The sequence below is a fragment of the Ixodes scapularis genome, unplaced genomic scaffold (assembly GCF_016920785.2).
Source record: "Ixodes scapularis isolate PalLabHiFi unplaced genomic scaffold, ASM1692078v2 PGA_scaffold2__306_contigs__length_199485367, whole genome shotgun sequence".
Classification (NCBI taxonomy): domain Eukaryota; kingdom Metazoa; phylum Arthropoda; class Arachnida; order Ixodida; family Ixodidae; genus Ixodes; species Ixodes scapularis.
In genome coordinates, this window is record NW_024609857.1 from 164,652,039 (window position 1) to 164,667,295 (window position 15,257).

Here is a 15,257-nt window from a genome sequence, read left to right on the forward strand (position 1 = left end):
GAGTTATGAGTATTGATAGAGTTAGTCATCAAGAACGCTGTCGTATCACCGACTCGAATAAACGAGCACACCCCTCAACCGTTTTGTTTCTGTTTTCGTTTTGACTTCACGACGTTTCCGTTTCGCTCTTGTTTCTTCGGAGAAGTTGCCTTGGCGTCATAACGCGAAGCTGACCGGCTCAGATTGTTCATTGACCTCAGAGAGTTCTGTGCAGAGAAGCGAGCGTGATCAGCGTATATAAAAGTCGCCTTGAAGATTTGCACCCGTTCATCTTGGAAGAAAGCTCCAAATTTTCCAAGCGTGAGTCAAGTTTTACGTACTAAATATTGCGCTCATGTTCCGAATGAATTGGCATGCCCACCGGACTGATTGACCACAGTAATGTCTGCAAGGTGTCGGAAAAATATAGGTAATAGCAGTAGCCAGCGTAGACCTGGACGTCTTAAAGCCGGTGCTATTTAGGTCAGGGTTTTAGTCACGGTTCTCGTGTTGCATATATCTTGGAGGGATTCAGATGTGTGTATATCTATTGTTTGTGTAGGTAAATAAAACAAAGGGGGGGGGGGGGGGGCAAAGGGGGTGGGGGCGCATTGTTATTTTTGGGCTAACACTGATATTTTGAGAGATGTCTTGTAGTCGTTTCAAATTTTGCGAAAGGATGTTTCATTCGCTGTCGCAGGAGGTGGCTTTATTTTTATTATTGCTTGAATTTAAGATTGTTCATGATACAGTAGTATTGGCTCGTTCGATTTACGTGCATTGCAGTCTGCACCCATAAGCCGAATGAAGCGTCGGGGTGTTTGACCGCTTCACGTCGTTGACATTTAGCTTACATTTATTTGAATTTATTATAGCGTTGTATACCTTTTTTACATCAAACTAAAAGCTCTTCAACGCGCAGTGAGCTAGACAACTCTTTGGTGAAGAAGCACCCATGATAAATAACAAAACCAGAGTTGGAATACGCAAGACCAATACCAACACAATAGACCCTGTCCTTCAAAAAATACGTCCTTTACCGCAAAGGGGCGTGCGCTAAGAGCACCAACAATCTGATAACCAGGATTTCGTGTTTTCGGAGTGTATTTCTCGTGAAATTAGGGGGGTGTTTTTCGGAGTTAATTTTTCACTGGGGATTTGGGGTTTATCGGAGTTTATTCTTGTTCGATTTAAAATTCTTTGAAATTCGGAGTTTGTTTTACTGCGTAAAATTTAAAAAATCGAAATAAATATAAAAAGGTCTGGGTACCATGACCCGTTGTTCCTAAGAAACCTCGACTTGCTAAAAGGCAAACCCCTTTTTTTAGTAGTTCTAGATTTCAAAGGAGACTGAGGTGGAATCTCTTCAGGACCACCGACCTTGTGCTCTTATAATGTTTAATTGTAAATCACCGTTTTTTTTTTTTTATTGTTGTTTATTTTGTCGCTGTGACTTCGAAATTTTGAGTTTTTCGAATAAATACGAATTGACGGAAAATTGACCGGCAAGTGTTTTTCGGATTTTTTCGGATTTATCCGAAAACACGGAACCCTACTGATAACTCACTTCCAAGAGACTGTACTGTATACCAGGGGTCTTAAACTCATTTGAGTGCGGGAGCAAGATAAGCCACCTCAAAAGTTGGTGCGCCAGCAATAAACAAAAAAAAAAAAATTAAATAAAAAAAAAAAAACAAGATTAGGACAAAAAAAAAATGCAGGGATGATGCTGCACGTTGCAAAGTAGCTGAGACTTCTAGCGACATTCAGAGATTCTCTAAAGAAGGTATCTCCCCACTTAGCACGAGAACGCCCTGTGAACTTTCCGGGAGTGTTCAAAAGAACATAGGCAACACTCTTGGAATGTTGCAGATTTACGTAAGAACATTCTATCATCGTTGTCAGAATGTGGCGCAGGCACTTATCGCTACAAATTCGGGGAATGTTTTCTAAAGGACATTCTTAAAACGTTCTGAGAACGAAATATAACATTACCAGGACATTCAATCAACATTCACATATCCTAACAAGGTTCTAAGAACGTTCTCAGAACATCCAAAAAACCTTTGCAACTTTCTTGAAATGTTGCTAATGTATATGCAGAGACATCCTTTCAATCTCATCGGAACGTGGCGTGGGTACATCGCTACATTCAGGGAACATTCCCTGAGGAATATTTATAAAGATTCCACAATTACGGCTTGCTTAAAGCCCCAATGAGCCGCATACACATATGGATGTGATAAAGCTCCTTATGGGGCGATATTTTTTAGTCGAACAAGATTTTCAGAAGGCACAAGCACAAGCTAGCCGCTTCCCCAGCGCACCAGCCTGAGCACGTATTAATGACAGTTTACTCCTACCTGTCGCTTGTCAAATTCTTTCATTAATAATGTGCTGTATACATAACAAATTACTCACTCCGACCTTAAGAACAAGTACACATGGCATCCCACATTCAACTGGGAAATACCCTTTTCAAAGTTTTAAACCGCAAATACTAAAAATCTGGTCCATTCAAAACTGCTTCTCTACATGCGCAGTGGGTGCCAAGTTCGTTATCAATGAAAACCATTGCTTTTCTCCTACACCTTATATCACATTCCTCGGTAGACTCATATAAGATAAAACTGGCTCAATTTCCAGAAACTCCACTTAATTTGCATATTTTTGGCACAAAGTGGCATATAGTGGGGGCGGTGTTTCAAACCACAGGTTGCGTGAGAGCTCCGTAAAGTTGGCGTTACCTGCGTAAATTCTAAAAATGTTCGCGAGCGAACTTTCCAGGAATGTTGCGCATACAAATGTTCGAAAGGGAACGTTCCGAGAACATTGTGCGTACGAATGCTCGCCAACGAACGTTCCTAGAATGTTGAGCAGCTTACTTTGGGAATGTTCGCATACGAACGTTCCTAGAACTTTCCGAATGCTGTTTTAGCGTTCCTTCAACATTCAGAACATCCAAGAAAAGTTGGCACAACATTGGGTGCTACTTGGGTCGTGTAATCTGATTTTTGTAATATCGTCGTTTTGCCAGTGACGTCTCTATCTTTGATTTATTCATACAACTATACTTTGGGTTTGTACCTAGTGTGATTACAAGATTTAAAATACCACTACTTCGTAAACACCTTGGCATCTTTCAATCAAAGTAGAAACCAGGCACACAATCGTTGCTATGTATCCGAGTTCAATGTCTTGGAACAAAAAAAAAACACAATTTTCATACAGTGGCTTTTGCTTTGTTGACATTTTCTCTAGCAGAGTTATAAGAAAATACTCGTGTCTTAAAAGGGGCAGTGCAACGATATTTAATTGGAATGTTTTTTACTTTACACGAGCTTACTGGCACTAGTGGAACTCAAGGATACTCGCACGCAACGCCACTGACCAAGAAACTTCTTTGTTGCGCTGTAATTTCGAGGACAAAACCGAGTGTTTTCATTCAATCTCTCCTTCGCAAAACCTGATGACGTAGCTGGGCGGTAGCAGTACCGCCCAGTGACGATATTTGAATGCGGCTCATTGATTGAACCCGAGCATGGCGTGGACGCTCAATTTGGGCTCGTGATAATTCAATAGCGCGAGAAGCGTTCGGGTAGTGTCCTGTGTCCAATCGCTGCAAGGACTACAACAGCCGAACCATAACAATGCCTGGAACTCAGCGCGTGTCCTTTGCCTTGCCAACCCCAGCGCATGGCTATGATCAACATTGGCGGCATATAATCAGCTCCAGATCACGTGGCCGCTTGTTCTGGCTGTGAGTTGAGGGGGTGAACTCTGCTCGCTTTTCTTTATTCTTTTTCTGCGACTTCGATTGCGTGTGGTGAAAAACGAATGGGTATATCACAGGTCATTAACGTCAGGGATCCGTTCTAAGCGGTATTTGCTAAAAATACAAAAATCGTTGCATCGCCCCTTTAACGGTATGTTAGAGGAAATAACCCTCGAGTCTAAAAGAAAACAGATTAGTGCCATATATGTTAAAACGTCATAAGAGCAGAGCTATGTTTCTAAAGCAATTAAATGGACGATAAGAAGTCATTATTTACGGCGCATGCAGCGCTCGAGGCATGGAAACGGGGCCTCGCAGCCACGGGGTGCTTGCGAGACGCATCCCAGAGAGCCTCGGGCCGCGTGTTTGAGACCCCTGCTGTGTACTATGGATAGGCTTGCCATTTTTATGATGTCTTTTGCACACGCCACTTTGCAGTATTTTAAGATCGAGGGCGTAATTTTTGAAGGGGTCTTTAGAAAACAAACACGCTCACACAGCTTTTGTAACAAATGCTTAAAGCGCGTACTCCTTTGAACTTTCAGTCGGGGTAGCTTGCATTGACCTTTGAGTTTGCATTGACCTTTTTGAATACTCCGTGAAACAGGTGTATCATAACTTTCAGAACTAGGAGAGCTTTCGGCATCGTTGAAAATTCTATTTTTACGACGATGAGAAGACCATGTCGTCCTCACCTCGTATATTATATAATGACCAGATCACCATCACTATACTCAGCGACAACTTTTGTTGGTATTGGAGGTGAAGGTACGGGCACACTTGCCCTCTCCCTTTTTGAGAGCTGAATCCAATACTCTACTTTTGACTGAATCAATCTGCGCGCACGGCGCACGACCTCACCCCCTCGTAAACACCAAGAAGAGTTGTCCTCGAGTACAGACCTTTTCGTCTCAGTAGATGACTACACAGCGGATAGAGGACGCTGACGCACTCACCATTATTAGGTTGCTTCAATTTTGGTTGGTTTTAGTTTCAACCTGCACGTGGCTGTGTTGGTGCTTTATGTTGTTGGTGTACCAATGAAAGATTGGTACGTATCGCCACTTGGAGAACCACAAAGTGGTTTCCAGCCTAAAGTTCATGGGGTAGGGAAACGAAATTCCAGCGCTAATTTTCTAGCTTGAATGTGTTGCATGTTTCACCCTAACCTCAAAAACACCAGTCTTCCGTTGAAAGGCACAAGAAAACTACGGTAATTTTAAAGCTAAATAGACGATCTTTCAATGTGCACCTGGAGGATGCATGCGGAGCCTATTTGGGAGGTGATCTAGCAACGTTGGGGAACTTGCTACGTAGCCGTGACGCAGAAGATTCCTTCGGAGCAGCGCCGCTCTTCGGAATTTCAACATTTTCCTTCTTAGCTTTCCTCCTCCACTCACAAATCGCGCATTGAACCAAACAGTCCAAGAAGACGAAAAGGAGGGACTCCCCTCTTTCTCGGACCTTCGTTTGTGCACCCGGATACAGCCATCCTCCCCCTAGAAGATTAGCCCGTCGCTCAAAACTCGGACAAACGTTGCTTTTCCCACCCCGTTCACCCCTAAGCTGACAGTGCTGTGGAAGCTACGTGCTCCTTGCGCCAGCCACACGCTCGTCACCCCACGGGTACTTCGAACGGCTCGGTTGTAACGCATTGACGCTAGGGATCAAGGGACAACGCCACCAAGGGCAAAGCTCATCATAACCACGCCAGCCTTGCCACGTCACGAATGCGGGGAATCTTTTCTTTCTGTTTCTGTTTGCGCCGGATATCCCATGACGCATCTCGCTCTCCGTTCGCTTCTCTTCGAGCGCTTGCTCGAGTGCACCGTTTGGAACGAAAAACAGCCAGTCGTACAGAATACAAACGTCCGATTATCATTTACGGTTATCATCCGTCACGCCAAACTCATTTCCGAACGAAATTTGAATATTTCAATTTTTGTTTCCGTACCCCTTTCAGGCTTTCTTAGGAACACCTTTCGTGCATCTTATTATACGTCCATCATTGATTTCGGCCATGTTCGGCTCTAAAACGACTGAACTGACGCATGGGAAGGATTACCGCCATCCACGGCCGTACCCGATGAGAGTAATGTCTAGAAAAAATAAACTAAGAAAGAGACTGATACATGAATGCTTAGCGAAGAAGCAGGTCAACAGCCTGATTAACAATGCGCTGAATCGCGAAGAACGGATGAACTCGCCAGTTTGCTGAGTCACTTCGTGGTTTTCGTGGAGACCAAATTTTTGTGAACTTCGCTAAGAGGAAGAACCTGGTATTTAATGACGTAGATATAGTATATAAAAATAAGTGGAATTGTATCTGCCTGCTTTCTTTGAATAAATTAAGTACTCGGGAAATATTTCTAAAGTGCGACCGATAGTCGGTGACAGGTCAAGAACGACGTGGAAGCTCCTCCCACCTCTTTCCACTTTAGTAGAGCGAACGCTGGAAAGAAGGCGACCTCCTCTCCAGCGTTCGCTCTGCTAAAGTTGAAAGATGTGGGAGCTATGGGAGCTTCCACCTCGTTTTTGACCTGTCACCGACTATAGGTCGAGTAGAAAATTTATCTAATCATCGGCCCTGTTGAAGTACTCATAAGAACATTTAACGATATTGGCCTTAAAGGGGCACTGACACCCCAAAGGTCGTATTTTTGTTATTCTCTAAAACGATGCAAGTTGCAGTCATAGACATGCAAAAAAAAACCACAACGCGAAAAAAAATTTTCTCGCGCGCGTACTCGCGCGCTTTTTTATTTTTGGCGTTTGATTTTCCCGCCTCTCGCCTCCTCGCTTCTTTTGATTCGTGACGTCAAGAATCATGAAATTTAGAAGCTTTGTAGGCGACATTTCTATAACATTTAATAACGGCGATCGTAAAACATGTTTTTTAACGCAGTTGCGAACGCACTATGGCCCTTCTTTTTGAAATACCAAAAAATCGGAGTCCGTTGTGGTGCCGTCTCCTGGATTTGTATCCTCCCACGGAAAACAGGCGACACCGCTCAAAACCGGCCCGCCGGCGCTTGCTCCTTTCCCCCTCGCTTTGGGTCGCCATGGCAACAGCAGGGATCCGTGAAAGAAAGTGGACTCTCTGGACTCCGCAGTATTTGACGTCAACGCACCGGCGCGGATCGCGCGGGAACTTCGAATTCGGCATTTGGAAATCGGTTTTTTACTTCACAAATACTGAATTCCCAAATTTAGAATTTTGAGGGTAATGTCCTGGCATCGTTTTCAATCGTTTCGGATAATAAAAAAAAATATAATTTTGATGTGTCAGTGCCCCTTTAAGGAATTATGGACATATATATATGCTATATGGACATTTGCTTAGGGCATATTTAAGGTACTAGATATGTGACCGTCCCGCCAAATTAAGTCTGGCATTTGTCCCGTTTTGCTAAATAAAAATAAAGTGCATAAGAAAAGTCACGTCGGCAAGTTTAGAGGAAGTTTAGCGCCAGACGCCACTTCGTGCACCTGCGTAGACAAATATTTCTTTGTTTGAACAGACGCGCTTTGTAGATTTTGGGCGTCGTCAGCCACTCAAGTAAATTCTTGTGTAGATTTTTTTTATGACGTCACAGGTTGCGATTTGACAGTTTCTTACGCGGGAAGTCTCAACGTTTGTGTTGAAATAAAGTAATTAAATTAAACTGGTTATCTTGTGAAAATAATTAAATCACCTGAAATAATGCAGACATGGAACCGAACATAGTACACAATTTCTTTCAGGTCATGAATAATCCGATCAAGCAAATGTTTACATCGTAAAAAAAACTCTTGAGAACGTCAAACACAAGGATGATACTATTACGAACAAACAAATCGCCTGATGTTGGCGCACCATTATTCCTAGCATTAGATAAAATGCAAGCTAAACATTCTCTACCTATTTTCTCCGCGAGTTATTTCATATAATTAAAAACAACTGTTTTAGATATATTATGAATTGTTGTTTGTTGTTTTGTTGCTTACGCTGAGGGCTGAGAGGCATTCCTCTTTGGAGCCTACCGCAACGGCGCCGTGTGGCGCCGTCTGCGATGCGAGCAGAAAACGATAGCTTGAACATGGCATTGAAAGAAAACAAAAACTGAGCTTCAGCTTTCAGCCGAGGTTGGGAATTTTCATTATCTATTAAGTTATTTTCTTTCTTTGTCAGTTCTTACGTCCCCCTTCCAATACTGTTGCATATTTATTTCTTTGTATTATTTTCAAGTTTATCTCCCGTTGGTCTTACTTCGGATATTATTTGTGTAAGCATTTTGGAGACTGACCTCGCACCTGTGAATATTTACACGTTTACATGTGAATGTGGTCGTATTAGCTCATTTGAATTATAGTTTTAAATTAGCACCATTAAAATATTCAGATATGACTAATTGTCGCATTTTTATTTATCTGGCTAACTCAATTTTACTTTAGCGTTCTGGCGTTTTCGAGTATATTAACTAATTTATTATTCTTTATTGAAAATATAAGAACGCAGGACTTCATTACTCCAAGCTGTCAAGTTCTATCATTCACTTAACAAAATTCATAAGACGAAAGGACAATACAGGGATGCTTAATCCTCTTCAAACTTTGGGGCAAGGAATGCACAAATGTATAGTGTTTTCTAAGCTACTCTTTTAAAGTTGTATGGCCCAAGTTGGGTCGCTCTCAGAAAAAAAGTAATTGTAAAGTAATTGCATTACTTTTCAAAACTAACTTATAATTGTGATTGATTACCCTACGCGTAATAGTAATTGTGATTGTAGTTAAACTACATTTGGAGCAAGGTAATTGTAATTCTAATTAAATTACATTTTACAAGTAATTTACCCATGTATGCATCATAATACATAACCTGTGGACGAACTACAGTTTGAGACTGCGGGCATGTGTTGTAGAAGTGCTTCTGTTATTTTTTTTTCGCTAGTTCAGGGCAGTGGCGTAGCCCCGAATATTTTTCAAGGTGGAAAAAAAAAGGGGGGGGGGGGGGGGGCTTAAGGTGGCTGAGATACCCATGACTTGATTCCGGGTCAGATCATCCAACGCGTCAGAACATCCATCGAGTCAAAACATCCATTCGTGGATGTTTTGTCTCGGATGGATGTTCTGACTCGATGGATGTTTTGACTCGGATGGCTCTCATAAATATTTTGACGAGTTGAATGTCCTATCGTTTTTTGCCGGAAAGGAGAGAGCTGTTGTGTAAACGACTGTTGACGTTATGTTAAGCAAGGACCGTTTGCATACGCTCCTAGATAAAATTTAATAATTTATGAAGGACAAAAATGAGTTTGGTATTTGACGGAAGTGGATAGGATATGTTCTTATTTCTTTACTATTATTTGAGCTGTGAACTGCCTTTACGATTTTATTATCTTATTGGAACCTCGTCAGTTATTTAGGCTATTAATAAACGTGGGTTTTTATATGTATTTTGCAATTCCGATTTCTTTAATTTTTCTCTTCCAGTGCTAGTTACTTTTTTGTTTATTTTTTTTTTCGCAAAATGATTGCTGTTGTTTTTCTCGGTCCCTTCTTCAACCACTCATGGTCTGTTGTTTTTATTAATAAATAAATAAACAAAATATTAAAGTTAATATTGTCAGAGGCATGTAAACGGGCCTAACTAATTTTTCTTTTGTTTTATCACGTATTAGCAGTCTTGTAGCATAACGGAGCGTAAAATAAGAAAGTATTTTTGGTGGTCCACTGCGTAATAAAATCATGTAGGACACGACGGCGCTGTGGCAATGGCTCTCGAAAGCGGCGATCGGTAATGTTATGTGATCACGCGACGTGGTTTAAGTTTGTAATTTACCTGCATTACCGGTAAAATACGCTGCTCTGCCGTCTTGGTGGCGTTTTATTTGCTCTCGTTTGACCCGTGCAGCTCGAGAGCACGCTACTCTGCGATTCGTGGCAGCTACGTGGCCCACAGACAATGGACAAGTCCTTTTGAATCCACATAAAAATGATAGGTATTTAGATCGCCTTTGAAGAAACCAGTGTGACAGCCATTCTTTAATTTTAGCTTGGTGTATGTCAATGCGTTCCTAAGAGGTTCGGAAAGAAAAGTATTTTTTCCAGGCAATGTGGGGTAACAATTCATTCCAAAGCAACGTGATAAAAATGATCCAAATGAAAAGAACGATATTATTATTCACATGAAAAGTTAGAGCATTCTCAAGCTTGTGATGGTGAAACATTTCTCAAAACAAAATGGCTCTGTTTTAAAAGTATTTTGCTTCGACGCATTCATTAAATTTTTTTTTTTTTTTTTTTTTTATCGGTTGGAGCAGCAGAGTGCGCGATGGGCTGGCTCCGAGCCTGCGCGATTGCTCGAGGGACCAAAATACTGTTGTCGGTGAATTATGCTGCGTAAGCCTTTCAGCAAAATTAATTTCACCTCGCCAGTCAACTGCTTCCATTTTTGTGTTAAGCCTCTGAATTGTTTCAAGACACGCTTGTCCCAAACGTTCGCCGTGATCAGTAACGTTATTCCGAGAGAACCGTAGCTTTAGTTCGTGTTTTTTGTTTAAAGTCAGTCTCACTCTCAGACAAAGCACTCTACATGGATTTGCTCAAATGTATATAAATAGTAGTTTTTAAATTACGGAAGCACTATTGGAACAAATTTTAGTTTTGTTTTTTCATGTATTACAACTTTTTAGGTATTTGTACCCTGTCGTAGTGTCTATACACTCATTTTTGTCACGATTGCTACTACCAGACACAACGTAGTGCATATCGTTCGCATAGAGTTATTTGGTTGAATAAGACACCAAGACATCGTGAAGCATTCAAAGAGTTTTATTCAAGGAAACTGGCCCATGTGTGCTGTTCAGTTTTATTTTATTTATTTATTACATGTTACCCCGCAGCGCCAAGAGGCATTATTGCAGGGGGGGGGGGGGGGTTGAGGATACATTTGCACAAGAATTACAGTTCTGACATGCAGAAACACACAGGAAAAACAGGAAAAGCAACAACAATTGTGTTGCAAAATTATAACACCTGAACAAATGGATCCACAATGGTATAAAACTTTAGCCAACAGTGTAATTTTCCGTACGAATAAAGATATGAAGACAGATAGCACAGTGTTACAGACCGAGCGTTCTGAATGCACATTCTCAAAGAGAAAATTCACTTTCCTTACTCCCAGCTATCACGTGACAGTTTATCAAAAAAATTATCAGACGATGGAATTGAAATAGTTTCCTCTGGCAATTCGTTCCATTGTTTAACGGTATTGGGGAAAAATGAGAATTTGAATATATTAGTCCTAGCTGAAAATTCTCTAATTTTTTTGGAATGATCTAATCTACGTGACACGAAGTGTGGCAGTTCAATGAATTTAGTTTTATCCAGTCCTGTTTGATCATGATAGATTCTATGTAAAAATTTTAAACGGAGGCGGCGTCTTCTAGAGTTCAGAGGTTCCCAGTCTAATTGACATTTTAGGGCAGTAACACTTTGTTTGAAATTGTAATTTTTTGTAACGAACCTAGCAGCTTTGCTCTGGATTTGTTCTATTTTCTGTTCTAGATAGCGTTCTTTAGGGTCCCAAAGCACGCAAGCGTATTCTAAAATAGGCCTGACATTAGAAAGAAAAAGGGTATTTTTTAAATTGGGAGGACAATCGTGAAAATTCCTCCTCAAGAAATTTAGCACACGGTTAGCTTTGACCGTCATGTAGTCTACATGCGCGCTCCACGATAGGTTTTCCGAAAACTGAACGCCTAAATATTTTACTTTGTCCACCTTTTGTAGTGGGGCGCCATCAATTAGATAGCTAAAAGAAACAGGTTGTCGTTTTCTGGTAAATGTTATGTGATTGCATTTAGGAATATTTAAATTCATTTTCCATATTTCGCACCATCTTGTAAGGCGATCAATATCTTCCTGTAGCTCTAAACAGTCTGGATATGTCTTTATTTTGCGGTATAAGACGCAATCGTCCGCATACAGACGAATGCTTGACGTAATGTCTGTAGAAATGTCATTTATATATATTAGAAATAAAAGCGGACCTAGCACTGATCCCTGGGGGACCCCTGATGTTACCTCTAAATACGGCGACATTTTCCCGTTAACTAAAACAGCCTGTCTTCTATTTGTAAGATAATCAGTAAGCCAGTTAATAATATTTTCAGGGATATTCAAAAATTTTAATTTGTATAGAATCAATTTATGGGGGACCTTGTCAAAGGCTTTTTGAAAATCTAAGAAAACGCAGTCTACTTGCACGCCTTTATCAAAAAAAGAAGAAATGTCGTGATAAAAGTCGATCAGCTGGGTATCGCACGATAAACCACTTCGGAAGCCATGTTGATAAGGAATAAAAAAGTTGTTTCTGTCGAGATGTTTTATCAGGTGGCTGTAGATTATATGTTCTAAAACTTTCGAGCACACGCAAAGAAGTGAGATTGGTCTATAGTTTTCTACCCTATTCTTTTTACCGCTTTTGTGGGCAGGAACAACGTGAGCTGTTTTCCATTCACTTGGTAATTTACCACTTGATAATGAGTTATCGAATAATACAAATAAAAAACTAGACAAAATACCGGAACACTCTTTTAATATGCGGCCTGGTATACCGTCAGGCCCAGTGGCCTTGTGAGAGTCAATGTTGTTTAGTAAATTAAGAATTCCATCTTGACAAAGTTCAATATCCAACATGCTGTCCTCTAAAGACTCAAAAATGAGAGAAGGGTTATTCATTATAGGAGACGAGAATACAGATTCAAAATGGCTATTAAAAAGGCTTGCTTTTTCAGCCTCATTATCTATCATCCGTCCCGAGTCGTTGATAGTTGGAATTCCTGGCTCATCTTTGTTCGAACTTTTTACGTACCTCCAAAGTTCCTTTGGATTTCGTTTGAACTTTTCATCAAGAGATGCTAGAAACTGTTTCTTGTAGTGTGTCGCTTTGCTTTTATAAAACGCTGTTAGTTCCTTTAGACGGACCAGGAGGCTCTGTTTTCCATTTTGTCTATATCTAGAATACACACGTCTTTTTTTCTTAATGATCGTTCGTAGTTCTTTATTTATCCAAGGCTTGTCTTTGCGTTTCCTTCCGGTTATAACTTTTGAAGGAATATGGATTTCAATTAAAGCTTTTAATTTATTTTTGAACATACCCCATAGCGTTTCCACATCAGAGTGGTAGCTGAATTCTTTGAATTCTTGGAAATAATCAAAAAGTTTGTCAGCTAAAGCGGAATAGTTCCCTTGATCGTAAAAATAAATTTTCCTTTGCGTTTTTTGTACGGTTTTTTTTTTTGCGCATTTTATTTTCCCAGCTACCGCCTCGTGATCACTGATACCGGGAACAACGGAAATAGAAGAGATAACAGAACGCTCATTGCTAAAGATTAGGTCTAGCGTGCTGTCCCTCCTGTGGTCTAAGCGTGTAGGAAATTTAACGTGTTGGTATAAAGAAAAGCTTAAAACAAATTCAATAAATGTCTTGTAAGGTGTGGATAAGTTTGTACTGATTGGTAAGCCATCAACCCAGTTAACATCAGGATAGTTAAAGTCGCCTCCCAGTACAAGGTAGTCGTAAGAAATTGTTGAAAGAGCATTTGTTAAAGAAAGAATGGAATCGTCGCCAGACGCAGGCGGTCTGTAGAAGGAGCCGATTGTGAGGAAGTGGCCATTTTGAAGCGACACCTTACACCAAACGGACTCAAATGAAAATTGCGAAAAGTCAATGGCGGTGCTTTGCAGACTGTTATGAGTCAGCAGGAATACTCCTCCACCATGCCCATTCCTGTCTCGTCGATAAGCAGTATAATCAGGTGGAAAAACTTCTGCACTTTTGATTGAGTCATCAAGCCAGGACTCTGTACCCATTACGATACTGGGCCTTGTCAGATTAACAAGCTCTGCTAAGTCATCAATTTTATTTTTTACACTACGACAATTCACGAGAAGTACATCAAGTTCATTCACAGTTATGGTCTTTTTGAGGGCAGCCTGTGGAATTTGCACTGGTTGCTAGATTGTTTTCTCTTTTACTCTCTGTTCACTGTTGTCATAGTAAAATACTTTGTTTCCAATAATTAGTTTGTTGTAGCGTAGTTTAAATTGACTATTTTGTAGTTCATTCTGCGGAGGAACTACAAGGGCTGTAATTCTGTCCAGATAGTTCAGAACATCCTGAAATGTCGGGACTGCAGATGACATATAGACAAATATACTCAGTGACAAAAATAAAACACGAACACGAGGGACCCTACATCCGGGACGCTGACCAAAGTAATTGATCAGGTGTATACCCGAAACTGGCACTTGGCAAAATTCGCAGTCTCGAGCCGGAAAAAATGCATATATATTGTTTTCTTTTCTTTTCAATTCAAATAATTGTTTTGAATCAGATGAATGTTTTGACTCTGATGGATGTTCTTACTCAATGGATGTTTTGACTCAGATGGATGTTTCGACTCTAATGGATGTTCTGACTCGATGGATATTTTGATTCGATGGATGTTTAGGCTCGGATGGATGTTCTGACTCGATGGATGTTTTGACTCGATGGATGTTCTGACCCAATGGATGTTCTGGCCATAAGCGCCATGACTTGGGGTGCGGATGGAGAAGAGGGGGAAGGGGGGGGGGGGGCAAATTGCATCTGTATATTATAGGGTCGGCTAAATTTTGGGAAAGGTTGAAGCCCCATAAAGCTCCCCCCGCGCTAAGCCACTCGTTCAGGGGTGGCCAAACCACGGCTCGCGAGCCTCATGCCGCATCTCGGGGGGCCCGCAACTTCCTAATAACCCCCCCACGGACCAGATCAAAATAAAAGACGCGCAGAAAAATGGGCAGGTTGTGTTTTGTCAGCTTTGTGCCATCATATCATGGGACGATGTCCTTGTTTTACAAATGGTGACTCACAATAAGAACACATACTGAGCAATCGCTTGACGAGTGCAATTAACCCTGGCCACCAACTGAGAAGAAAAAAAAACTAAAAGCTTTTTAGGTATACCTTGTTGCTAGCTGAATGGCCAGCTGCCCTGAGGTCTACCCATTGTCCTTCCAATCAGAGCCAATCAGAGCTCGGTGTTCTGACGTCATTGCAATCCCTGAGCATGGAGGAGACGAACACATGTACGCGAAACACATGTACGCCGAAACCGTCCGATCCGACGTGCGAACTGCCGGAATGACCTTCGGGTTCGTGGGTTTTCGTAGCACCGGAGAAGCGTTGAAAACCCTCGCATCCGACCGCCGTATTGCCTGATCGGACGTCGGATCGGACGGTTTCGTCGTACATATGTTTCGCGCTTAACATATCACAGACGATTGCAAGCACCAACTTGTGCACCACGCTTTTGAGCAAAGGGAAAATTAGTTGGAACACATGTCAAACAGTTTCGAACCCGCCAGAAATGAAGTTTCGGCTTTTTGTTCTTTTGAATCCAGATAGTGGTAATTGTGGGAGCTTCAGAGAAACCGCTAGTGGTATCCGACCAAGAAATCTGGTTGAAACCTT

General features: G+C 41.3%; 1 protein-coding gene across 1 annotated transcript in view; it reads left to right on the forward strand.

Moving 5' to 3' along the window:
- The first annotated feature begins 91 nt into the window (after window positions 1-91).
- The window catches only part of LOC8039333 (sulfotransferase ssu-1), a 37,383-nt gene continuing 22,217 nt past the window's right edge, over window positions 92-15,257 (forward strand). The window contains exon 1 of the mRNA XM_042292098.1: window positions 92-300. The gene's annotated coding sequence lies outside the window, so the exon portion shown is untranslated. The remainder of the gene's footprint in view (window positions 301-15,257) is intronic.